Consider the following 25,218-nt stretch of genomic DNA (forward strand, 5'->3'; position numbering starts at 1 on the left):
TATTACATAAACTCTCTGCCCAGTGTGGAGCTCAAACTCACGACCCTGAGATCATGAATCACACGCTCTACGGTCTGAGCCTGACTTTCAGGCTTCTGGCCGAGATGTCTCTCTAAATGATTTCTGCCCTCTGCACCTCCTGTTAAAGCTTATTGTGGTTGTTTTTTGTTTTCCCCAGAGGTTATTGTTTGTTAATGTCACACCTTGGACCTGATTCCACCTTTAAAACCTAAAACTCTAAAAGCGCACTCGGACCACGAACCCCATCCTTCCAGCTCTCCCTCCTTTCCTTCTACAACCCCTAACCCGCCTCCTCGGAGTAATTCTGAAATACCTGTCCCGGCCACTTGTCCTTTCTTATCTAATCTGTGGCCTGATGGACTGTCACTTTAACGACTCTCTCACCAGGCAGCCCCCAGCGGGCACCCTGCTGTTCTTGGTTACCTACCCTCCCCTCCCCTCCCCAGGAGCCAAAACAGCTCAGGTCTCTTTGCTTCAGCACCAGGCCCGGAAGGAAAAACCAATCAGGAGGCAGATCAGAACCACTTTCAATTTATAATCTTCAATGATAGCTTTACCCATATTTGAATATATGTATTTTTCTACCTGGTGACGCTCAGCTCCCCTTCTGGTAAGCAGTTAGAAAATTTCATCACTCTCCGCAAGGCCTCTGACTCACCCCTGTAAAAATTAATAAAAGAAAACCTTGTTTAAATCGGAGTCGGGAGCCAGCAGGGGGAGCCCTCGCGCCCCTGCTGAGTCCCTGACCCAACAGGAAGAGGGGCAACTTGCAAATGGTTACTACCTTACTACTGCTTTACCCTCCCAGCAGGAGGAAGACATTTTCCTCCTACTCCCCCAGTAACAGCCTGGCCAGTGGGAGACTATCACACCACAGCCAAGGAAAAGCGACTATACTTTGAACTCCCAGTTTACTCCAATGGACTTTTTGTTTATAACAGGCCTTCCTGCTCCCCACTTTCCTCTGTTAAAGAGCAGTTCATTCGTTGCCTTTGCTCTCTGGACTTGCCTGTTGTTTTGTCGTAGCTTGCTTGTCCCAGATTGCAATTACCTGGTATTCCAAATAAACCTATTATGTAGTTATTATTTTTGTATTTTATTTTCTTTTTCTAGGTAGGCGCAACACCCAGTATGGAGTCCGATGTGGGGCTTGAACTCACAACCCTGAGATCTAGACCTGAACTGAGATGGAGAGTCAGATACTTAACCAACTAAGACCGTGTCTCCCAACTCAACCTATTTTTGCTGGCAAAATAACTGCCAGTTTTATTTTTAAGGCAAATACCCAAGTTCTGCCGCCCTCAGTGATTCTTATTTATCTAACAGCCATCTAATAGATGCCACATATGCTATCCAATGTACATGGTGATATACAGACAAATACATTTCTTTCCTCACTTTTTTCCTCCTCTCTCAGAGGAGCAGTTGTCTCTGCCCATAGCATTTTGAAGTTAATCTTTCCACCTGGTCAGGATGTGGCTTTTTAAAATCAACTGTTCACTTTTTAACCATGGCAAACTTTTTTCTGCCAGCTTCTCCTCCTTAGCCTAAAATGTGCTCAATTCTCTTTTATTTTAAAAATAAAAGCAAATCCCTTCGTTCATTCTGCTTGTTTTCTACAGAGGAACCTCTCTATCCTTCCATTCACATTTAAGCTCCTTAGTAGTTGACCCTGATTATGTCTTCATCTTACCACCATCTGTCTCTTGCCTCCAGTGTTCCAGTGAAATTATTCTGGAAAATCTTATCAGTGGCTTTCTAGTTGGAAAATTCAATGGACTTTAATTTGAACTCGGTGCAGAAGTTACCATTGTTGGTCATACTTCCGTTAGAGAGCTTTTGTTATCCTTTGACCATCATAAGACCCTCTTTTGCTGAACAATCTCTCTTATTTCTGTGCATTTGGAGGGAGGGAGAAACTACATCCCACAGTGGGGGAGCTAAAAACAGAGTCATCTCCAGCCTCTTTTGTAGATAGGGCACTGCCTGTGACCCAGGTTTGGTCATTTTGATGCACCTGCCCCAGACAAGGAATCCAGAGCTGAATCCATCCTTTGGTACAAAGATTCTGGGGCATTGGACTGCCATCTGATAATGGAGAACATGGCCAGAACCTTCAGTTTCTTCTTGTTCAGGCAATAAAAGCAGTGTTGTCCTCAGAGAATGCAACCGTTGTGGCCTCACCCAGCCAATTCTGTGGTGTAATTTGTGGGTTCTGATTCTTTTTTTTTTTTAAAGAATCATTTATTGGGGCGCCTGGGTGGCTCAGTGGGTTAAAGCCTCTGCCTTCGGCTCAGGTCATGGTCCCAGAGTCCTGGGATTGAGCCCCACATCGGGCTCTCTGCTCAGCAGGGAGCCTGCTTCCTCCTCTCTCTCTCTGCCTGCCTCTCTGCCTGCTTGTAATCTCTGCCTGTCAAATAAATAAATAAAATCTTTAAAAAAAAAAAAGTTCGTTTAAAAAAAAAAAGAATCATTTATTGATTTATTTGGATTTTATTTACTTTATTTTTATTTATTTATTTGAGAGAGAGCAAGAGAAAGAGAAAGAGAATGAGTAGGGGGCATGGGGAGAGAGAAGCAGGCTCCCCAATGAGCAGGGACCCCAATGCAGGACTTGATCCCCAGGACCCTGGGATAATGACCTGAGCCGAAGGCATCCATGTAACGTTCCAAACCACGCAGGTGCCCCAGGATTTTATTTACCTTAGAGGGAGACCGAGAGCATGAGCCAGAAGGGCAGAAGGAGAGGGAGAATCTCAAGCAGACTTAGCTGGGATTGCAGAGCCCCAAGTGAGGCCCAATCCCATGACCCCGAGATAACAACCTGAGCTAAAACCAAGGGTCAGTTGCTCAACAAAGTGAGCCACCCAGGCACTTTTTTATAATACAATAAATTATTGTATTGTATTGTATAAATAACAAAAAAATTTTATTGTATTTTTAAGATTTTATTTATTTATTTATTTTAAGTTTTTAAAAATTTTAATTTATTTGACAGGGAGAGAGACAGTGAGGGAAAACAAACATGGGGAGTGGGAGAAGCAAGCTTCCCACTGAGCAGGGAGCCAGATGTGAGGCTCAATCCCAGGACCCTGGGACCATGACCTGAGCCAAAGACAGATGCCCAAAGACTGGGCCACCCAGGTGCCCCTATGATTTTATTTATTTGTCAGAGAGAGAGAGAGAGAGAGCACAAGCAGAGGGAGAAGGAGGCTCCCCAATGAGCAAGGAGCCTGATGTGGGACTTGATTCCAGGACCTTGGGATCATGATCTGAGCCAAAGGCAGACACTTAACCAACTGAGTCACCCAGCTGTCCTTATTTATTTATTCTAGAGACAGAGAGATAGAGAGCACGTGAGGAGGGGGAACAAATAAAGGGGGGGAGAAACCCTTGAACAGACTCCCAGCCCAGAATGGGGCTTGATGCCACAACCCCCAACATTGTGACCTGAACTGAAATCAAGAGGTGGAGGCTCAACTGACTGGGTCACCCAGGCACCCCTGTGGTTATAATTCTGATTGCATAAACTCTGGGACCTCCAGGTGTTTCAGTGAGCTACCCAATAGTCTTATATTTTTTTCCCCTTTTATGTTTAAATCAAACAGAGTTGGCCTCTGTGGTTTGCAACTGAGAAGCCTGACCAATACAACCTCATTTTTGAAAGACCAGCTTTGTCCACCTTTGATGCATGAATTCTCCACTCCCATTTTCTTCTTCTTCCAACCAGCAACCAATCTAATGTATTAACACATATTTTATTTATTCATTTGTTTATTTATTTATTTATAAGTAAGCCCGTGACCCAGGTTTGTCTATGCCCAAGGTGGGGCTTGAACTCACAACTTATCAAAGATAACATGTATCTTTGAACTTGAATGTGTTCTCACATCATATGTGGTGTTTTTGTATGCATATTTTTAATTCACATAAACGCTCTTTTGCCAGAAAGCTTTCTCTTTTCTTTTCTTTCTTTTTTAAAAGATTTTATTTATTTATTTGAGAGAGAAAGAGAGAGAGGGAGAGCATAGTGGGAGAGGTAGACTCTCTTCTGAGTAGAGAGCACAACATGGGACTCGATCCCAGGACCCTGAGATCATGACCTGAACTGAAGGCAGACTTTTAACCGACTGAGCCACCCAGGTGCCCCACGTTTTTGTTTTCTAACTTTTTAAAAACTCAGCCCTACGTTTTAAAAATTTGTGTTTTTATGTATCTAACATGTTGCCTTTAACTGCTGCACAGAGTTGTTTCTGCCTCAGATCTAGGGTTTAAAACATAAGCATTGCAATGAACATCTCTGTCCACAAGGCCTATACCAATCTGGCCATACCAGAATGTCTCTGGTATAGTTTACCAGGGGTGGGATTGCTGGGACATAAGGAATATATTCATTAAATTTGATCAAGTACCACCACATTACCTCCCAGAATGATCATAGGAGTCACCAGTGCAGGGGAGGAAAAAGTTTTCCTTCACCCTCTCAGGACCCCTGGTTGGGTCTGAAAAACAAATTGACAAAGACAGAGGAGCAGGAGAAAAGCATACACATTTTATTAGATTTTTACATGTACATGGGAGTCTTCACAGTAGAATGAGGGCCCAAAGCAGTGACTAGAGCAGGAAGCTTTGATACCTGTTAGACAAACAATTAATTTGTGAAGAATGGACAAGACAAAAGGGCTGGGGCAAGGAGGAGCGAGTCATGAAGAAATAGCTGGAAGATAAGTATTAGTTGAACAAAGTTTGTCCATTTTTCTCAGCCCCAGATTCCCTGTTTCTGGTGATAAGAACATTTTCCTACTCCCTAGTACAGAGAAGGCAGCTTTCACGTGGGAATTTCATTGGCCTGTTTCAAGGGAGAAGGGTATGTGGGTGACAACTTTCCCCATTTGCCATTTTCTCAAATCCCTTCTGCTTAAGATACTCAATATGCCAAGGTGCCACATTTTGGGGTGGCATGTCCTAAACCCATCACTACCAATAGTGTTCCCATTCTTCACATCTTTGCCAATACTTACTAGAAATCATTCTAATTCTTGATAGCCTGAGGTACAAGGTAATTTGTTGTTTTTTTTTTAAGTAGGCTCCATGCTGAGCTTGGATCCCAGTGTGGGGCTTGAACTCACGACCCTGAGATCAAGACCTGAGCCAAGAAAAAGAGTTGGAAGCTTAACGGACTGAGCCACCCAGGCACCCCTGGGGTAATTTTTTTTAAATAAAAAATACTGTAGAAAACTATAGAAAACTGCCACCATAGAAAACGAATAAAAATTGTTTGTTTATATATATAATTAATTTTATAATTATTTATAAATATATATATATATTTAAACCATCTGGAACATTGTGGTTGGAGGTGCATTCCCTGAGGTGGGTGGTGGGGGAAGCAGTGGAAACAGCCGGAGACAGATTGCCTGACAGCAGGGGCTTCAACAGCAGATGTTTGAAGTGACCAGAACAGAGCAAGAGGTTAATGATAGATGTCTGATAATGATAGTTCCTGAAATAACTGAGAGACTTTGCAAGGACTTGGTTGACACTGTGAATGTGACCCCCATTTGATTCAGTTCTAGCTTGGGCTGGGCTGGGGAACATGTAATTCTTTTCTGCCTACCCCCAGGCTGTATAGCCTAAGACCTCCATGTGATACCTGGCTATATTTCTAGCTCCTAGAACATTTCCTGGCCAAGGGTAAGTACTCACCAAGTGTTTGTTGCCTGAAGAGTGATGTTCTCTTGACTTAGATTCTTTTCTATCTTCAAAATGAAGAGTTTTACCTTGTGCTGAAATGATATTTCTTTTGCTTTTTCCCTCAGTCTCAGCTAGCACTTAATTCTAAACTCCACTACCAACCTTGGCCAAGAAGTGGTATCTCGGTTTCAGTACAACCACTACAACTTGGTTGGTCCCAATCTTCTCCGTCCTGGTCTCGCAGTGCTTCATAATGTGTACCTGCAATATTTGGGCACCATATTGGATTCCCAGGATCCTGGGCTTAGTGAATGGTTCCTATAATGCCTTTCCCCAAATAACACCTCCTCTATCCCTGGACACCCTGGTAATGCCTTCTTGCCCTTTGAGCTCCAGAGCAGATGCCACTTCTGTAAGCACAACTTCTTTAATTACCCCCAGGCAGAATAAGTCATCTCCTTTGTGGTTTCCACACCAATTTCTTGTTCTTCTTTTTTTTTTTAAAAACTTTTTTTTTTTAAACTTTATTTATTTATTTGACAGACAGAGATCACAAGTAGGCAGAGAGGCAGGCAGAGAGAGAGAGAGAGAGAGGAGGAAGCAGGCTCCCTGCTGAGCAGAGAGCCCAATGTGGGGCTCGATCCCAGGACTCTGGGATCATGACCTGAGCTGAAGGCAGAGGCTTTAACCCACTGAGCCACCCAGGTGCCCCCACACCAATTTATTCTCATTCTAATAGCCCTGACCTTAAGAAGTCTCATCATAGGTTTATCCGGATCCTCATTAATTAGTATAGTGCCTGGCCCACATTCTGAGACTGCTCCAGAAAAACAGAACCAGGAAGATGGCTGCTAGCTAGTTGGATAGACAGCTGATAGATTGACCTTAAGGGATTGACTCAGATGATGGTGAGGATCGACAGGTCTGAAATTCGTAGTCTTAGACATTCAGGTAGCAGGGCTACTGTAGGCCTGAGTCTGAAATCCACAGGGCAGGCCACCAGGCTAGAAGCTCAGGCAGTGTCCCTAGGTTGCTGTCTTGAGCCAGGAACTGCTTCTTCGGGGAATTTCAGTCTTTGCTCTTAAGACTCTCAAACTGATGGGATGAGGCTTTATCGAGCTAATCTGCTTTACACAAAGCCGACTGATTATAAACGTTAATCATATCCATAAATACCTTCGCAGCAACATCTAGAAAAGTCTCTGACCATTGGGCTCAGAACCTTGCCAAGCTGATACATAAAGTTAACCATCACAGGGCTCAATCAAGTTTGCAGAAATGGGTAGATGCCTAATAAGAACTCCAGAAATTCAGAGAAGAGAACAACGGGCTTTAGCAGAGATTCCCAAACTTACAACCATCTTAGCAAAGAGTAGAATAGTCGCATTTTGTTCACCGAGCAGATAACCATGAGAACCCCAGAAAGAGAGAGATTTGTCTGATTCTAGATACAGGAACGTATGTGGTATAGCTGCCTCATTCCTTTTCTTTTAGGTGGCAAACAAGAATGTTTTGAGTAGTTCTTTTTTCAGACTGAAACTGGCTAATTCAAGGGCATAACTTTCAGGGTTTGATGAAGCTGGGAGGCCAGCAGGGCCCAGGAGGGAGTGTGACCATGGGCCGGTGGGTTGGGGTTAAAGTGGTGGGAACAGGCACACCTGTACAGAGCCAACTTTTTAAAATGGGGTGTACCCCAGGCTGGACTTTTTCCTTCAACTGGCACAGGAGCTAGAGTGGAAAGATTCAGGACTTTTTTAGGAAAAAAATTTCCTTCTCTATAGAACAGACATACATATAATGACAAATACTAGATCGAGCCACATGAGATTATGACTATTCAAACACTTTCGGTTTACATGAATGGTGACCTCTTTCATAGGATTCAGCCAAACCAATTAGATATTAAGTGAGAAGTGAATGGGATATGGGTAGTTATAGGTGATCAGTCACTGCTGGCTATCATCTCCGCCTTCAGGTTTAGGCTTGGGCTGGAGGTTGAGGCTCTCCTACCAGGAGGAGTCCAAGGTAGCCCTGGCACTTTTGACTCAGCCCTTGCCCTGCACTGGGAGGCACAGAGGCATCTCCAGCTCTGGAGTCCTGTTGGTAGAAGTGCTCTTGTGTGTGTTTATTTTCCCCAGCCAATATCCAGGTTCAGTACACTTAGTAAAAAGAATCCTATAGACTTGAGAAAACTGGGAGAGCATGGATAAATGAAATGGGGAGCTCGTGGATAAAAGTCCTTATTTGTGCAGTAGTCCTCCCTAGTCTGTGTTGCTGAAGTAGAAGCAAAAATTGACTGGTTTCCCTATTATCATACCACTGTCTAAACACATAGACAGAGAGATGAAAGGGATTGAAGTTATCAGGTCCGACAGGAGGAGGAAAAAAATGAGAAGCAAAAGGTTGGGGAGTTACCCATTTAATCAGCTCCTTGATTATTCACATTGAAATTAAATTACTACTAATTGCATACATGGGTGAACATCTCATCTCATTCTTCTAACACCTCTCTTGGTGTTACCATCCCTGCTTTACAGAGGGCTGAAGGGAGGAGAGCTAGGCATTTTTCTAAAATGATCCCAAATAGGAGTGCCTGAGTGGCTCATTGGGTTAAGCCTCTGCCTTCAGCTCAGGTCATGATCTCAGGGTCCTGAAGTCCAGCCCCTCATTGGGCTCCCTGCTCAGCAGAGAGCCTGCTTCTCCCTCTCCCTCTGCCTGCCTCTCTGCCTGTATGTGCTCTTTATCTCTGTGTCAAATTAATACATAAAATCTTCTAACTAAAATACATAAAATAAAATAAAATAATCCCAAATAAAATCAAACTTGACTTCCCACCACTGTTTAAGAGCGCCGTGCAGGGTGAAGAGACAGCTGGCTTTCAGCACGTTTCTTCTTTGGGCTTAAAAAATTCTCTTATGGGGTCTCCTGGTGGGCTCAGTCTGTGGAATGTGAGAATCTTGATCTCAGGGTTCTAAGTTCGAGCCCCATATTGGGTGTAGAGATTACTTAGAAATAAATTTTTTCAAAGATTTCATTTATTTATTCGAGAGAGAGAGAACACACACAAGCAGGGGCGAGAGGCAGAGGGAGAGGGGGAAGTAGACTCCCCGCTGAGCAGGGATTTTTTTTGCCCCCACATGGGGCTCCATCCCAGGACCCCAAGATCATGACCTGAGTCGAAGGCAGACGCTTAACCTATTGAGCCAAAAATAAAATCTTAAAAAAAAATAAAAATAAAAATCTTAAAATAAGCCTGGGTGGCTCAGTGGGTTAGGCCGCTGCCTTCGGCTCGGGTCATGGTCTCGGGGTCCTGGGATGGAGTCCCGCATCGGGCTCCCTGCTTGGCGGGGAGCCTGCTTCCTCCTCTCTCTCTCTGCCTGCCTCTCTGCCTACTTGTGATCTCTGTCTGTCAAATAAATGAATAAAATATTTAAAAAAAATAAAATAAAATATAAAATAAAAATAAAAATAAAAATCTTAAAATAAAATAAAAATAAAATCTTAAAAAAAAAAAAGACTCTTGCAATAAAAAAATGCCTTCCTAGGCTGTCTTACAAAAACACGAACTGTTCCACACAGCTGAATGCTCGGTTTTCCCAGGATACTGTGTAGGAGCTGCTTTGCAGACTGACTTTCTTACTATAGTCACCAGCTGTTTCTTCCGGTCTTAGACTTTTGAATCATCTGACTTAGATTATTTCAATTATGTTCACAGTGTCTAAAACATTGGTTTTATCCAGGGGGCAAATTGGGGGAAAGCAACTCTTTGGCCTTGAGGAGGTTAGAATGAAACGATCTTGTTAGTGGTGTTGATAAATGCCAGGGGCCAACACATCCATTTTCCCATCCAAGAAGGAAATAATAGACATGTTTAGTAGTTTGAATTGGGTTTCTCTAAGATAAGTCTGGAAGGAAGACAGATTTTCCTCTATCTAAAAACAACAACAACAACAAAAACCCTGCACCTATTCTTTTTATAGCACAAATGTGGTCTCATTATGGAAACTTGAAATTATAGGAAGGTATAAGGAAGCAATAACAATTCACAATCCTTCCTCTGCGAGAGAGCCACTGTGAACCTTAGTGTGTGCTTCCCTTTAACCTAGAAAAGAGGACTTTTTCAGATGTAAAAAGTCCTCCTGCAAAATAATTAGATCGTGAAGTGATTGCCCAAAACTCAAGGGAGAAAGGTGAAAGAACAGGCTGGAAAATTTTTTCATGCTCTCTACCCTGGCTCTGGTAGAGTCATTTCTTAGTAACTAACAGAGGACAATGTGGACTTTGAGATTGCTCCAAAATGCTTGCGGGCTCTCACAGCTATAACCTTTCCACTAGAGTTACTCCACGAATTAGCAATACTAGGCCAATGTCAACTTCGTCTGATCTTTTCACAATTGGGCGTTCTCCTCAATACTATAGCAATACTATTCCTGGTATTTGGAATTTCAGAGAGTTTTGACAGAAGTGCAACTGATTTCCATAAATGCTTCTCCTGGTGCAAACATTCTGGGAAAGAGAAAAGCAAATCAAAGATGACTTTACTTTGGAATTGAAGGGAGGCATTTGGAAGTTAAAGAGAGGGGCATAAGACCAGAAGAAGGTGAGGTGCTGAGCTCCTGCCTGGCTGAGCCAGAGGCTGGAGGACGTGAATTGTTAGAAACTCCAGGGTTCAGGTGCTTCAGGGCCTGATGGCAGAGGATAGCACAGGGTGGGGGCAGAGGCCATCTGAGAGCTAGATTTGGGAAATAAAGCATTTGGGATTGGTCTCAGAGATCTCTTAGGGCTGCCACTTGCAGTGGCCATGGGGGAGGTCCTCTGGGTGACCTAACACGAGGGACTGTTCACATGGGAAGACAGCAGAGAGGAAGGACCTGGAGCCAATTGGTTGCTGCAGGCGCGGCTTTCTTCTGAGGAGGTTCCAGAAAATCAGAGAGAAGGAAGGGGGATGATTTTGTAAGGAAGGCTAGAGATGGGGCTGAGAAAAAAGGGCCCAGTTGGTAAAGAGGTACACATTGCACATGGCTGCTGATATGAAGACCTGCACCAACGGAGCTGTTGACGATGTAGGCTGGAGGGCCACATGGTCTTGTCTGTGTCCTGGGGTCTTCTAACTCCCAGCTCCACACTCTGAGCAAGGAGCACGAGGATTTCCATGGTATCAAGAAGGCTCTGTGGTTGATTCCATGACTTATTTTGAGGTGGGAAGACAGGGAAAGGTGTGTTAGCTTCCTAGGGCTGCCTCAAGTACCTCAGACTTGGTGGCTGAAGCAACAAACAGCTATTTATTTATTTATCAAAGATATATTTATTTTCTTGAAAGTGGCGGAAGCTGGGGGAGAAGGAGAGAGAGGCAGAAGTAGACTCTGAGCTGAGCGCAGAGCCCAATGGGGGGCTCCATCCGAAGACCCTTAGGTGATGGCCTGAGCTGAAACCAAGAGTCAGTCATTTAATCAACTTTACCACCCAGGCACCCCCCCCCCAATTTATTACATCACAGCTGGAGGCCAGAGGTCAGAGATCAGGGTGTGGGCGAAGTTAGCTTCTTCTGGAGCCTCTGTCCTTGGCTTATAATTGACTGGCTTCTCCCTGTGTCCTCACACAGTCTTCCCTTTTCAGCCATGTTTGTGTCCTAATCTCCTCTTCTAAAAACACCAGTCATATTGGATTAGGGGCCACGCTTATAACTCTTGGTTTAACCCAACCACCACTTTAAGACCCTATGTCCAAATACAGTCAGTTTTAGGAATTAGGACTTTGACATATGAATGCAGGAGGTGTGGGGAGCACAGTGCAACCCATAGCAAAGGGGAAAAGGCAAAAGGGTATGTCAGGTGTCAGCTGACCAGCCCTCTTTAATGGGCTTTCCCTGAAGCCCCAACTCACAACCACTCACCTCTCATTGGTCATCCTTGGTGAAGAAATGTTGTTTTCTATAGCTTGACTCACTGCTACACTTACTAAACTTGGGTGTGGTTGGTGAAGAAGAAGGGGAAATGGGGGGCACCTGGGTGGCTCAGTGGGTTAAAGCCTCTGCCTTCAGCTCAGGTCATGATCCTAGGGTCCTGGGATCGAGCCCCGCATCAGGCTCTCTGCTCAGCGGGGGGCCTGCTTCCCCCTCTCTCTCTGCCTACTGCTCTGCCTAGTTGTGATCTCTCTCTCTGTGTCAAATAAATAAAATCTTTAAAAAAAAAAGAAAAGAAGAGAAGGGGAACTGGGCATGTGAAGGACTACCCAACAAGAATATTGAAGTAAATGTGTCTTTATGTGTAGCCACAATGTAGGATGGCTTATGTCTTTGAAGAAGGCACATCTTTTGTGTGTGTGTGAGTGTGTGTGATTTTTTTTTAAAGATTTTATTTGTTTATTTTTGAGAGAGTGAGCTCAAGTGGGAGGGGGGCGGTGTACGGACAGGCAGAGGGAGAGGGAGCAGGGAGCCTGACTCGGGACTTGATCCTAGGACTCCCCGAGCCACCCCGAGCCAAAGGCAGACGCTTAACTGACCTAGCCACACAGGTGTCCCAAAGGGAAGTCTTTCCATTGTGGATACCTATTCACCAGTATTTTATATTAGGGCCTATGTTATAGGGCATGGACTTTGGTAGCTGGCCATCCACCATAACCCAGAGCCCTTCCCTTGGAAAAAGGAGCATGTCTGTCTTTGTGAAGGCACTTAAGGCTTAAGCTGGGGAGAAGGGCAGCAAAGGGAAAGCAAGAGGAAGAAAGCTTAAAGGAATTGTGGGAACAGAGAAGAGGATGATAACAAGAGGAAATGATAGAACATGAAAATGGATAATAGGGAAAGACCCCCCAGTGCCCACCCCTAGCAATGGGGTGGGTGAGGAGCAGCACCCAGGGGCCAGATAGGCCAGGAGAGCGTTCTCCAGCAGGTGGCCTTAGAATGAAGGCGAGAGAAGAGAAATAGGTAGAATCCCAGGAGAGAGGGAGAGAGTTCTTGGACAAGCACTGAGGCACTGTGGGGCCAGACCCTGGGGAGGGCCCGCTGGGAGCAGTCCTGAAAACCTGGCGAGTTTGCTGTGGAAAGCTCCAGCTCTGTTATTTCCTTGGTACTTCTATCCATTGGGTGCTAAGCCCTGCTCATCTATGAGCTTCCTGATTTCTGAGTCATCGATTTCCCATGTTGCTAAAGGGTGAAATGATGCTAAAAGTGAAAGTCATAAACATTGGGCTCATTCTGCTCATTTCTCTCAAAGCCACTGCCCATGATCCTTGTGGTTCTAGTCCTTCTGTATGAGGTTGTCATTAAGATTTTTATTGGAAAGTGTTATTTGATTTTTGATGCAGATGCTGCTGGGCCTGTCCATCAGCTGAGGTAGGCAGAGCTCGCTGGAGTGGTTTTATCCTTCTTCTTTTTTAAAAAATTTTCAGCATAACAGTATTCATTGTTTTTGCACCACACCCAGTGCTCCATGCAATCCGTGCCCTCTCTAATACCCACCACCTGGTACCCCAACCTCCCAACCCCCCGCCCCTTCAAAACCCTCAGATTGTTTTTCAGAGTCCATAGTCTCTCATGGTTCACCTCCCCTTCCCCCAACTCCCTTCTCCTCTCTAACTCCCCTTGTCCTCCATGCTATTAGTTATGCTCCACAAGTAAGTGAAACCATATGATAATTGACTCTCTCTGCTTGACTTATTTCACTCAGCATAATCTCTTCCAGTCCTGTCCATGTTGCTACAAAAGTTGGGTATTCATCCTTTCTGATGGAGGCATAATACTCCATAGTGTATATGGACCACATCTTCCTTATCCATTCGTCCGTTGAAGGGCATCTTGGTTCTTTCCATAGTTTGGCGACCGTGGCCATTGCTGCTATAAACATTGGGGTACAGATGGCCCTTTTTTTTCACTACATCTGTATCTTTGGGATAAATACCCAGTAGTGCAATTGCAGGGTCATAGGGAAGCTCTATTTTTAATTTCTTGAGGAACCTCCACACTGTTCTCCAAAGAGGCTGCACCAACTTGCATTCCCACCAATAGTGTAAGAGGGTTCCCCTTTCTCCACATCCCCTCCAACACATATTGTTTCCTGTCTTGCTAATTTTGGCCATTCTAACTGGTGTAAGGTGCTATCTCAATGTGGTTTTAATTTGAATCTCTCTGGTTTTATCCTTCTAATTAAGATATTGGTCTCTGCTGAGGGCATGTATAAGATGGTTACATTTTTCTTTTTCTTTTTAGACAAGCTCTGGTCAGTTTTATTAAGGTAACATTTTGCATGATTTACCTTTCACCCATCTGTTCCGGCATGCTTCTAATGATACCAGAACCCCTGGATCAATGGTGGCTGGCAAACGTATTCTGTGGTATTTCCCACAGGCTGTGCTTAATTCAATATTATTGCAACTGTAGTGATGGATGCCAGTTTTGGCCAACATGGCGCCATCTTCTATTCTAGATTTCCTCAAGACTGGGCAGTCGTTGGCAAGGAGGACCAGTTTTGTTCTGCTATGTCTGATCATTTTCAGAATCGTTTGTACCTTAGCAGGTAATTTCCACTTTCCATAACAAGTTGGAGCCTAGAGTTGATTGACTCCAGTGCCTTTTTCATCTTCTTTGTGGCCACAATCTTTCTTTAGGTGCAGGACTGCACCAACCAGGAGTAGCTGCCAAGACGTCTGGAAGCAAGACAGATATGGTTAAATTTGTAAATGCCAGCCAAATTTTGTTGGTTTTTTTTTTAAGATTTTTTTTATTCATTTATTTGATAGACTGATCACCAAGTAGGCAGAGAGGCAGGCAGAGAGAGAGAGAGAGAGAGAGGAAGCAGGCTCCCCACCGAGCAGAGAGCCAGATGTGGGCCTCGATCCCAGGACCCTGAGATCATGACCTAAGCCAAAGGCAGAGGCTTAACCCACTGAGCCACCCAGGCGCCCACCAGCCAAATTTTGAAGGCTATTATCAATTGACTAGTAAACTAGGCTTATGGGCTGTGTAACATTGAACAGCAAACTCGACTTTTTAAAACTGTGTTAGAATATATGGACTTCCTCCAATGCTTGATACTTGGAAGTAGAAAATACTCATTTGGATGTTTACAGATGTTTGAGGTTAACATTGATTCACTTTCTTTACATCTCCAGGGCTTATGGCAAATAGTATGTATGTAATAAATATTGAACAAATGAAGGTTTTTAAAAAATCACACACATAAACACTCATACATGCTGGTGGTACAGCCAATTTAGAAAACAGAGGGGATAGTTAATTAAATGTACACTTATGTATGTGATGGTTAATTTAATGTGTCAGCTTGGCAAGGTTCTGATGCCCAGTTGTTTGGTCAAGCACGAGTCTAAATATTGTTGCGAATATATTTTTAAAATGTGATTAACACTTACAATCAACAGATTTAGAGTAATGCATATACCTTCCTTAATGTGGTAGCCTTGTCTCATCAGTTGAAGCTCTTTTTATTTTTTTTACATTAATGACTTTTGGCTTTTAGATTTTTATTTATTTATTTGTCAGAGAGAGAAAGAGTGCACAAGCAGGGGCAGCAGCAGGCAGAGTAGGCAGAGGGAGAAGCAGGCTTCCCGCTGAGCAAGGAGCCCAATGTGGGACTCGATCCTAGGACCCTGGGATCATGACCTGAGCCAAAGGCAGGTGCCTAACGAACTGAGCCACCCAGACATCCCTGATCAGCTGAAATTCTTAAGAGCAAAGGCTGAGTTTCTTGAAGTAATTCTGCTTCAAGACTGAAACACGGAAACCTGCCCCAAGTCTCCTGCCTACCAGCATGCCTCGAAGATTCTGGACTGCAACATCAACACTTATATCTCCATCTGTAGAGTAAAAGAAGCCAGTTTCAAAAGTCTGTATGAATCTGTTTGATTGGAATTCTGGAAAAGCAAAACTGTTAGAATAGAAATCATCTTAGTTGTTTCCAGGGCTTAGAGCTGGGGAGGGATTGCCAATAAGAAAGTCTGAGCAAATTTGTTGGGCTGATGGAACCGTTCTATATCTTAATTGTGGTTACATGACTGAATGCATGTAAACTGATGTAAATGAGTTTACCCAGGTGCCTCTATATTCAGGCTTAATTGAAGTTACATTTAATAAACAGTGATTTGCTTTTAAAATAGCTATACCTTGAGGTGCCTGGGTGGCTCAGTGGGTTAAGCCTCTGCCTCCGGTTCAGGTCATGATCCCAGGGTCCTGGGATCGAGCCCCGCATCAGGCTCTCTGCTCAGCAGGGAGCCTGCTTCCTCCTCTCTTTCTGCCAGTCTCTCTGCCTACTTGTGATCTCTGTCAAATAAATAAATAAAATCTTTAAAAAATAGAATAGCTATACCTTTTGACCTAGTGGTTTTCTATTTAATAATTAATGTATTCTAGGAAAATAACGAGATTGGTTATTATCAAAAAGACAAAAAAATAACAAGTTTTGGTGGGGATGTAGAGAAAAGGAAACCCCCATGCACTCTTGGTGGGCATGTAGTTTGGTATAGCTGCCATGGAAAACAGTATGGAGGTTCCTCAAAAAGTTAAAAAGAGAAATACCATAAGATTCTGCAATTCTGTTTCTGGGTATTTATATGAAACAAACAAACAAACAAACAAACACCAGTTTGAAGAGATGCATACACTCTTATGTTCATTGCAGGATTATTTATAAGAGCCAAGATATGGAAACAACCAAAGTGCCCTCAATAGATGAAGTGATAAAGAAGACATGTGAAACATTACAATGGAGTATTACACAGCCATCAAAAAGAGTAAAATCTTGCCATTTGCCACAACAAGGATGGGCCTAGAGGGTATGAAGCTAAGTGAAACAGGTCAGACAGAGAAAGACCAATACCATATGATTTCACTTCCATGTGGGATCTAAGAAATAAAACAAATGAATAAGCAAACAAAAACCCCAAACAGATTCATAGATTCAGGAAATGAACTATTGGTTACCAGAGGGAAGAGGGTTAGAGGTGGACAAAATAGATGGAGGGGATTAAGAGGTGTAAACTTCTAGTTATAACAACAGAAGTCATGGGGATGCAGTGTACACATAAGGAATATAGTCAATACTATTGTAATAACTTGGTATGCTGATAGATGGTGAGTTGATTTATTGTGGGGGTCATTTTGCAGTGGATAAAAATACCAAGTCATAATGATCTACACCTGAAACTAATAGGCTATTTTATGTCAAATATACTTCAATAAAAACAAAAGAAAACAACTAGACAAAAGCAAAAGATATTCATGGAAATATTTTTATAGTAGTAGAAACAGGAGATCACCTAAGTAATTATCAGCAGAAGATTGGTGATATAAATGATGCTGTATTCACTGAAAAGCTATAGTTTATATTTATTAGTAGAAAGAGGGCCATGATAACCAGGTTACAAAATAGAATCCATGCTATTATTTCATTAAAAAAAATGCATGTGAGCATGTATACTTTCAGAGTATACTTAGAAAAAAGCTTGAAAGCCTAAAACAACAAAATGTGATCGGTAATAAATTATTCATGGTAGAACTGCAGAGCCATGTTTCCATATTATCTGCATTAAAAAACTAACATATTTTCATTTATAATTAAAGCAAAAAATTATTTCTACTTTGTCAAAGGAAACAAGACTCGTCTACCATTCCCCACCCATCATCAAGTCATTAAAAACCAGAAAATAATTATTTGGGCATCTTATTAATGCGAAAAAAATAGCCTCATTCGTGTTAATGTAGCTAATCCAGGAAGTTTAGCCTTTATAAGTACTAAATGTGTAACAATGAAAGAAAAAATTGGAAAGGGATGGACAGCTGGGGAATAATATTTGCAACCTATATTATGGGTAATGGACTGGTCTTTCTAGTATATAAAGAGCTCCTAGAAATCAAGAGGACAAAAACTAGTAACCCAACAGAAGAATGAGCAAGAAATGTGAACATGTCAGACTGCCAGAACACCAAGAGTCTGATAACGTGTTCTGTGGAAAAACTGTGTGGAAATGGCATTGTGATACACGCTGGTGGGGGTGTAAACCAATACAATGCCAACGGCAAGGTTTGATAACATCTACCAAAATACATACAGTCACCTATAGCCTTTGACCCAGCATTTCTACTTCTAGAAATTTATGCTACAGATATTCTTACCCACGGCAAAAAAGATGTTTACACAAGGTTCATTATTGCAGGATTATTTGCTAAAGGAAAAGGTAGAAAACAACCCGAGGTCTCTCAGTGGCAGGTTGGCTAAACATACATATGTAGATACATACATAAAATAAGATGACACGTGAATTAATGAGGATGTTATCTATGTGTTGATGTGCAAAGAGCCTTAAAAGATATTGTATATAAAAAAAGGTGGAGGACACAGTTTTGAGGGAAAAAAGGTGAAAAATAAGATCTATATTTATATTAGTTTGTATATGCATAAAGAGATGCTGGAAAGAGGGACACCTGGAGTGGCTCAGTAGGTTCAGCAGCTGAGGTCATGATCCCAGGGTCCTGGGATCGAGTCCCACATCAGGCTCCTTTTTGGGCGGGGAGCCTGCTTCTTCCTCTCCCTCTACCTGCCACTCCCCTGGTTGTGCTCTCTCTCTGTGATAAATAAATAAATAAAATCTTTAAAAAAGAGAGAGAGATTCTGGAACGATACATAGGAAGTTAAGAAAAGTAATGACCTATGGAGGGGAGGAAGCTGAAAACCTGATGCGACAGAGTTACTGTTATAGATCATTCAGCTCTTCCATGAATGGTGCTGGAATAATTTTTACGTATGCAGGAAAAAAATCAGATCCTCACTTCATACCATAAGCAGGTAAATTATAGAAGGATTGAAGATTTAATTGTGAAGTGAAAAGCTTTAGGAAATTTAGAAGTTAGGGGCGCCTGGGTGGCTCAGATGGTTAAGTGTCTGCCTTTGGCTCAGGTCATGATCTCCAGGTCCTAGGATTGAGCCCTCTATCTGATTCCCTGCTCAGTTGGGAGTCTGCTTCTCCCTCCCTGTCCCCCCTACTCGTGCTTTTTCTCTCTTTCAAATGAATAAATAAAATTAAAAAAAAAAAAGGAAAATTTAGAAGTTAATATAGAAGAATAGATTTATGTCCATCAGGGTAGGAAAGGATTTCTTAGATGAGACACAATTAGCATAAAACATGTAGGGAAAGACTTTTGAAAGAACATTTTAAATATTTTTATTAAATTTCAGTCAGTTAACACATAGTGTAATATTGATTTGAGTTGTACATACAGTGATTCAACAGTTCCATACAATACCCAGCGCTCATCACGACAAGTACACTCCTTAATCCCTATCACCTACTTCACCCCTGTCCCTTCCCTCTGGTAGCCATCAGTTTTAAACATTTTGAATATTAAAATGAAAACTTCTGGGCTCCTGGGTGGCTCAGTTGTTAAGCGTCTGCCTTCGGCTCAAGTCATGACCCCAGGGTCCTGGGATCAAACCCCATACCAGGCTCCTCCCTTGGTGGAAAGCCTGCTTCTCCCTCTCCCACTCCTCCGCCTATGTTCCCTCTCTTGCTGTGTCTCTCTCTATCAAATAAATAAATAAAATCTTAACAAATAAAATAAAATAAAATGAAAACTTCTGGACAAAAAAGACCTCAAATATGAATGAAATGATGTCACAAATAGGACAAAGATATTTACAACTCACACACAATTGAGAAGGTGATAGTATCCAGAATACTTCTTGAACTTCTACAAGTCAATTTAAAAAGGAAAAGAAGTCCTATATAAAAAATCCTATATAAAAATGGTCAAAGCACATAAATAAGTGATTCCTGAAAGAGGAAGCAAGAGAAGCAAATCAATGTATGCAAAGACGACCAGCCTCAGTTATAAACAGAAAAGTGCAAATTAAAAAAAAACACCAAAAAAACCCCAAAACAAGAAACACCAAACCAAAAACCCCAAAATGATATTGTTTCATAAGTAACATTTTTAAAGAGGCAAAATTAAAATTTTTAAAGGTTGATAACTTGCACTGGAACGTTAAGTACTCTCACACAGTGCTAGGGCACATGTAAAGTTGCGCAACCAGTTTGGAGGGTAATTCGGCAATATTTAGTGGAGTTGAAAATGTTCATATCCTTCAATGCAAAAAAAATCCATTTCTAACTATGTATCATCAAAAAACCTCTCCTTTCCTTGCTCAAGGAGACATGTGCCTAAAAGTTCATTAAAGGGTTCCTTGTAATCACAAAAACCTGGAAACAATCTGTATACTCGTTAACGGGAGAATGGATAAATCTTAATACATTCATATAAAAGGATACTGAACAGTGATGAAATGAATGGCCTATAGCTACACGGATCAACATGGGTAAATCTTTTTTTTTAATTTTAAATTTTATTTTTTTAAAAGATATTTATTTGAGAGCGAAAGACAGAGAGAGTGAGAAAGCAGGAGGGGAGTGAGGGGCACAGGAGGAAGCGGACTCCCCTGCTAAGCAGAGAGCCCGATTGGGGGCTCCAACTCAGACCTGAGATCTTGACCTCAGCTGAAGGCAGATGCCCAAGGACAGAGCCACCCAGGTACCCTGGTAAGTACATTTTTTTTAAAACTTTGTAAAATGTCTTCTGTCCCTAGAAATAATTGTTCCTCCTTCCTTTCATCTTTCCTTCCTTCCTTCCTTCTTTTTTTTTTTTGCCAATTAAAAACCTCCCAAGCATAAGAACTGCTAAAACAGTAGTTCTTCCCACTGATTAATGTCTCACCAGTTGAACTCTTTTTTGTCCAAGGGAGTCCATACACTGTTTGCTTTGGTTGTATTAGATCACATTGGTGAATCTATAAAGCATCCAATTTAGATCTGTTTTTCCCCCTGATGCAGTCTGCTAGGACCCCTTTATTTAAAACACTTTATTTATTTATTTTTTAAAATTTTATTTATTTATTTGACAGAGAGAGAGATCACAAGTAGGCAGAGAGGCAGGCAGAGAGAGAGAGGGGGAAGCAGTTTCCCTGCTGAGCAGAGAGCCCGATGCTCCCAGGACCTTGAGATCATAACCCCAGCCGAAGGCAGAGGCCTAACCCACTGAGCCACCCAGGTGCCTATTTAAAACACTTTATAAAACAAATATGACATTGATTGATTTTGGTTTTGCAAAAATGACAGATGGTTAAAATGACTTTTATTTATTTTGTTTTCATATTTTTACTTAAGTCTAGTTAACTAACATACAGTGCAATATCGGTTTCGGGAGTAGAATTTGTTCATCACTAACATAAAACACCCAGTGCTCATCTTTTTTTTTTTTAAAGATTTTATTTATTTATTTGACAGAGAGAGATCACAAGTAGATGGAGAGACAGGCAGAGAGAGAGAGAGGAGGAAGCAGGCTCCCCACTGAGTGGAGAGCCCGATGCGGGACTCGATCCCAGGACCCTGGGATCATGACCTGAGCTGAAGGCAGAGGCTTAATCCACTGAGCCACCCAGGCGCCCCCCCAGTGCTCATCTTAACAAGTGTCTTCCTTCCAGCTCTCTCATTTCCCCTCGCTCCCATACATTCATCTGTTTTGTTTCTTACATTCCGCTCAGGAGTGCAGTCATAATGTATTTATCTTTCTCTATCTGACTTATATCACTTAGCGTAGTACATTCTAATTCCATCCACATCTTTGCAAATGGCAAGTGAAATGACTTTTTCTTTTTTAATTTTTAATTTTTTAAAAGATTTTATTTATTTATTTCACAGACAGAGATTACAAGTAGGCAGAAAGGCAGGCGGGGCGGGTAGGGGGCGGCGGGGGGTGGGTGGGTGGGAAGCAGGCTCTCTGCTAAGCAGAGAGCTCGATGCAGGGCTCAATCCCAGAAACCTGAGATCATGACCTGAGCCGAAGGCAGAGCGTTTAACCCACTGAGCCACCCGAGCACCCCGCAAAATGACTTTTAAATGGTGGCCCCACTGACCAAATTTTTTTCCCCTCCTAATTACATTAACAACTGTTTTGTTCTGTAATGAGCCTTTTCAACTCTGACTGCCCTTGGATACTTACCAAAAAAAGCCAAATCTACTTCCAACTCAGAACAATTGAATCAGAATCTCTGAGATAGAGTCAGTTTGGGCCATTTTTCTGTCCCCAAAACAAACTCCTCTTCTTCCTCTTCTCTTTCTTCTCATGGAGCTTAAGAAATAAAAATTAATAATGCATCTGAAGTTCATGATGGGGCCCCCTGCTTCTACAGAAGTGACCACTGTCCTGACTTCTTTTTTAACTTAGTAGATTTTTAGAAACCTTTTGATTTATAAGACTTGTTTTCCTTCTTGCCACCTTCCAAGCACATATATTGATGCTGCCAAACAAAGAGTAGCCCTAAAATTATTTCTTCTTTTGAGCAATGTCCATAGACAGATGATCACTGTAATCAGGACCTGTTGTTTCTACTACAATTTCCTTACAAACTGGTTTGCTGTATGCAAAGTCAACCCAGGCTAGAGTTGTTATTTAGTCCTTCATGGCTATTTTCGTCCCATAATACTATGTAGTACGAATGAAACTGATTGCAGATATTTTGAGAGTAGAGAAAGTCTATTGAGAATTGTTGACAAAGTATGAAGTTTCCCCATTTAAGTTATATTTCTCAAGAAATAAGCTTCCAACATGGTTTATAAAAGCCAAGAAGGTGTGGCCCCAGTGAGAGTGGGACACTTCCTGGTTGCTTTGGGCTGTTCTAGGTCCTATGGTGAATGGACATGCATAATTGATATGAGTAGTTGAGTTCTATGAGTAATTGGTATTTGAATGAAGGAATACACAATTCTCTGGGATATTAACTGCAAGACACTAGACACTTTAGAATAAGACAATTAAGATGAAAAGCAAAGATCTGTAGCCAACATAAATGATTAGAAGAAACTAGGGAACTTCTTTTTAAAAGGCAAAATTTGATGGGGAAAATGTCTCTGACATTGTAGAAAGCCATTCTCTGAGGTTCAGGGTATTCAAATAGATGACTAATTATGAGAGTGAAAGGAATCAGAGTACCCCACCCCCAAGGACACTACCTTTGCATATTTACTTTGAGCTGAAGACAGCTGAGAATCAACAGATGCAGAGAGAAGCCTCCTCAAAACTTCCTTTGTCTAAGAGCAGAAACTTCTGAAAAATGAGGATTGCCATAAATCCCCTCTCCTGGGAAGTTTTGCAGAAGAGTTCCGCAAATGGAAATATTCCGCAGATGGAAAGTGGGCACCTAGATGGAGTTGCACACACAAATCTTATTAAAATGACCCTTAACTTTCATTAGTTTCCCTGTATATTTACCCTGCCACAATTTACTGTACCTAGAAGGAATCATTTTTTTCTGTCTCTCTTTTTCAAAAATTTATTGCCCTTTGTTAAAATGGTATATAAGTACCTAGGGCTTTTGGGGTTTTCATTCCATTCCATAAGACCCATCCCCGTATGCATACACAGTAATCTTTTTCTCCTGTTATTCTTTTTTTTTTTTTTTTTTTAGAACACATGAGCGGGAGGAAGGGCAGAAGGAGAATAAGAAGCAGACTCCGTGCTGAGTGGGGAGCTTGACATGGGGCTCGGCCCTGACCTGAGCTGAAGGCAGACACTTAATGGACTTAGCTACCTAGGTGCCCCTCCTTTTATTTTGATGGAAGTTGGAAAAAGAAAAAGGGTTTTCTGCCATGACCTGGAAAAAAACATAATGAAGTCTGTTGCAGAACACTGTTCCAAATCCCTGAGTTGTCAAAATCATAGGCAGAACCCATGTTGAAGAGCTTTTGTGACAACTGAGAATTCATCCTGGTAGCACAAGTAACCAATCAGAACAGACCATCTTGTGTAATCAACCCACTGTTTTCAAGTGTGAGTAACGTAATGTACCATTATATTTCCAGTAATGGGGGGGGGGGAGAAGCAGAGTAGTAACCTGGGCTCATACTGTGGCTTCTCCAAAACTTTTTGGGCCCTTCCAGGATTTTATAAAATCAGCTATGAGCAACTTTTGGCTTTATCCAAAATGAATAATCTTGAGGCTATGAAATAAGAGACAAAATCTGAAGGGAGTTACCTTGAAGAGAAATTATCATTAAAATATATGTGGACCAATGACAACATTACGAGAAATGGTTCACTGTCTCCTAAAACAATTTGGCTAATATTCATTGATCATTTATTGGGTGTCTACTGTATGCCACAAATTACAAAGTTCTCGAAGACGCAGACACTCATTTGGATGTCTCCTAACCACTAGTATGTGGCAAAACTGGTCTTGGGACTGACAGCTGCTCTGACATGTGAGCCAGGACTGGATTCCCAGGACATTTCAGGCACACTCACTGCTGGACCTTTATCCCCAGTGTTTTTTGGCAGACATTTCTTGTCTATGCCAGTCAGCAGTGTATCTCCATCCCCGTCTCACCGGTTGACCTATTAGCAAGAAGTCCAATTACCTCAAGGGTATTTTTCTTTTCTTCGCTTTACTTATCTGCGTTTCCAGATTTTTCTATCATGCAAGACATTGCTTTTGTAATAAGAAATAAAGTCATTTTAATTTTAAAAACCTAATGAGAGAAGAGCAATGTTTAACCACTTGACCATGATTTATAGGCATGAAGACAGCTCCATGCCCAGGGGAGGAGTTGTGAAAGAAGACTCTTATCACTGAACAGAGCACCATAGTGTTTGCATCTGGGTTTACTTGTTTCCACAGTAGCAGCCAGGGCATCTGAGAACAGGTGGGTTGACTTCTCTGTTGACTATAGGTCCATGATCTTGTAAATTAAGTTCTTGCCCTATGTGGCTTTATGGGACAAATGACAGAGAGAATTTGAACCAAATAAAGATTATCCAAAGAACAAAATAATCAAAACAAAAATATGGAAAAGTTTGTTTAAAAATTACTCTGTAAATAATTACATATCCTACCCCCAAATTTGTCTAAGTGCAAAGGGATACAAAATTTCCCAGAAGAGATGGTTCTATTGCTTCTTGCTCTGTGTTTATGTAAGTAAGAAATGATCAACTAACATTTGCTGAGTTTTATCTTGTTACAATTTAAATTACACCTCAACACTTTGAGTAAGTTAATAAAACACTGGTTTATGCTCAGCTGTTAGGGGAGTTCCTGAGGAAAGTAAGCCTGTGGTGGCTAAAGTAAATCTTTTTAACCAGAATATGTTTTTCCTTTGATTCTCTGCCTTTAGTGTCCATACCCCTTGGACAAGCCACAAGTTTTTTTTCTTCATTCACTCAGGAACTATTAATGGGGAACTCCCTAAATGCAAGATTACCTGCCTGTTGAGGTTAATAATTAAGCAAGCATTGTGCTTATAAATTTAAAGCATGTCACAAGGAGTTTGTGACTCTGACTCGGTTTCCCAAATGTGTGACTAGCCAATTTAGGACTTTCCCTAATAAAAGTGAATCATAAACCTGTACTTCATTTGTTGAAGGGTGTAAAACAATGTCAGCTTTTTGGGGGAACAGTTACAATGTACCTTTACTTTCTTTCTTTTATAGAAAAAGTTTCCCCTTTTTGGTCC

The 25,218-nt window shown here is 41.8% G+C and overlaps 1 pseudogene; it reads right to left on the reverse strand.

The window, feature by feature from the left end:
* Positions 1 to 13,771: 13,771 nt before the first annotated feature.
* LOC122916739 lies at positions 13,772 to 21,332 on the reverse strand (annotated as a pseudogene).
* Positions 21,333 to 25,218: the final 3,886 nt, after the last annotated feature.

The sequence above is a fragment of the Neovison vison genome, chromosome 9 (genome assembly GCF_020171115.1).
Source record: "Neovison vison isolate M4711 chromosome 9, ASM_NN_V1, whole genome shotgun sequence".
Classification (NCBI taxonomy): Eukaryota; Metazoa; Chordata; class Mammalia; order Carnivora; family Mustelidae; genus Neogale; species Neogale vison.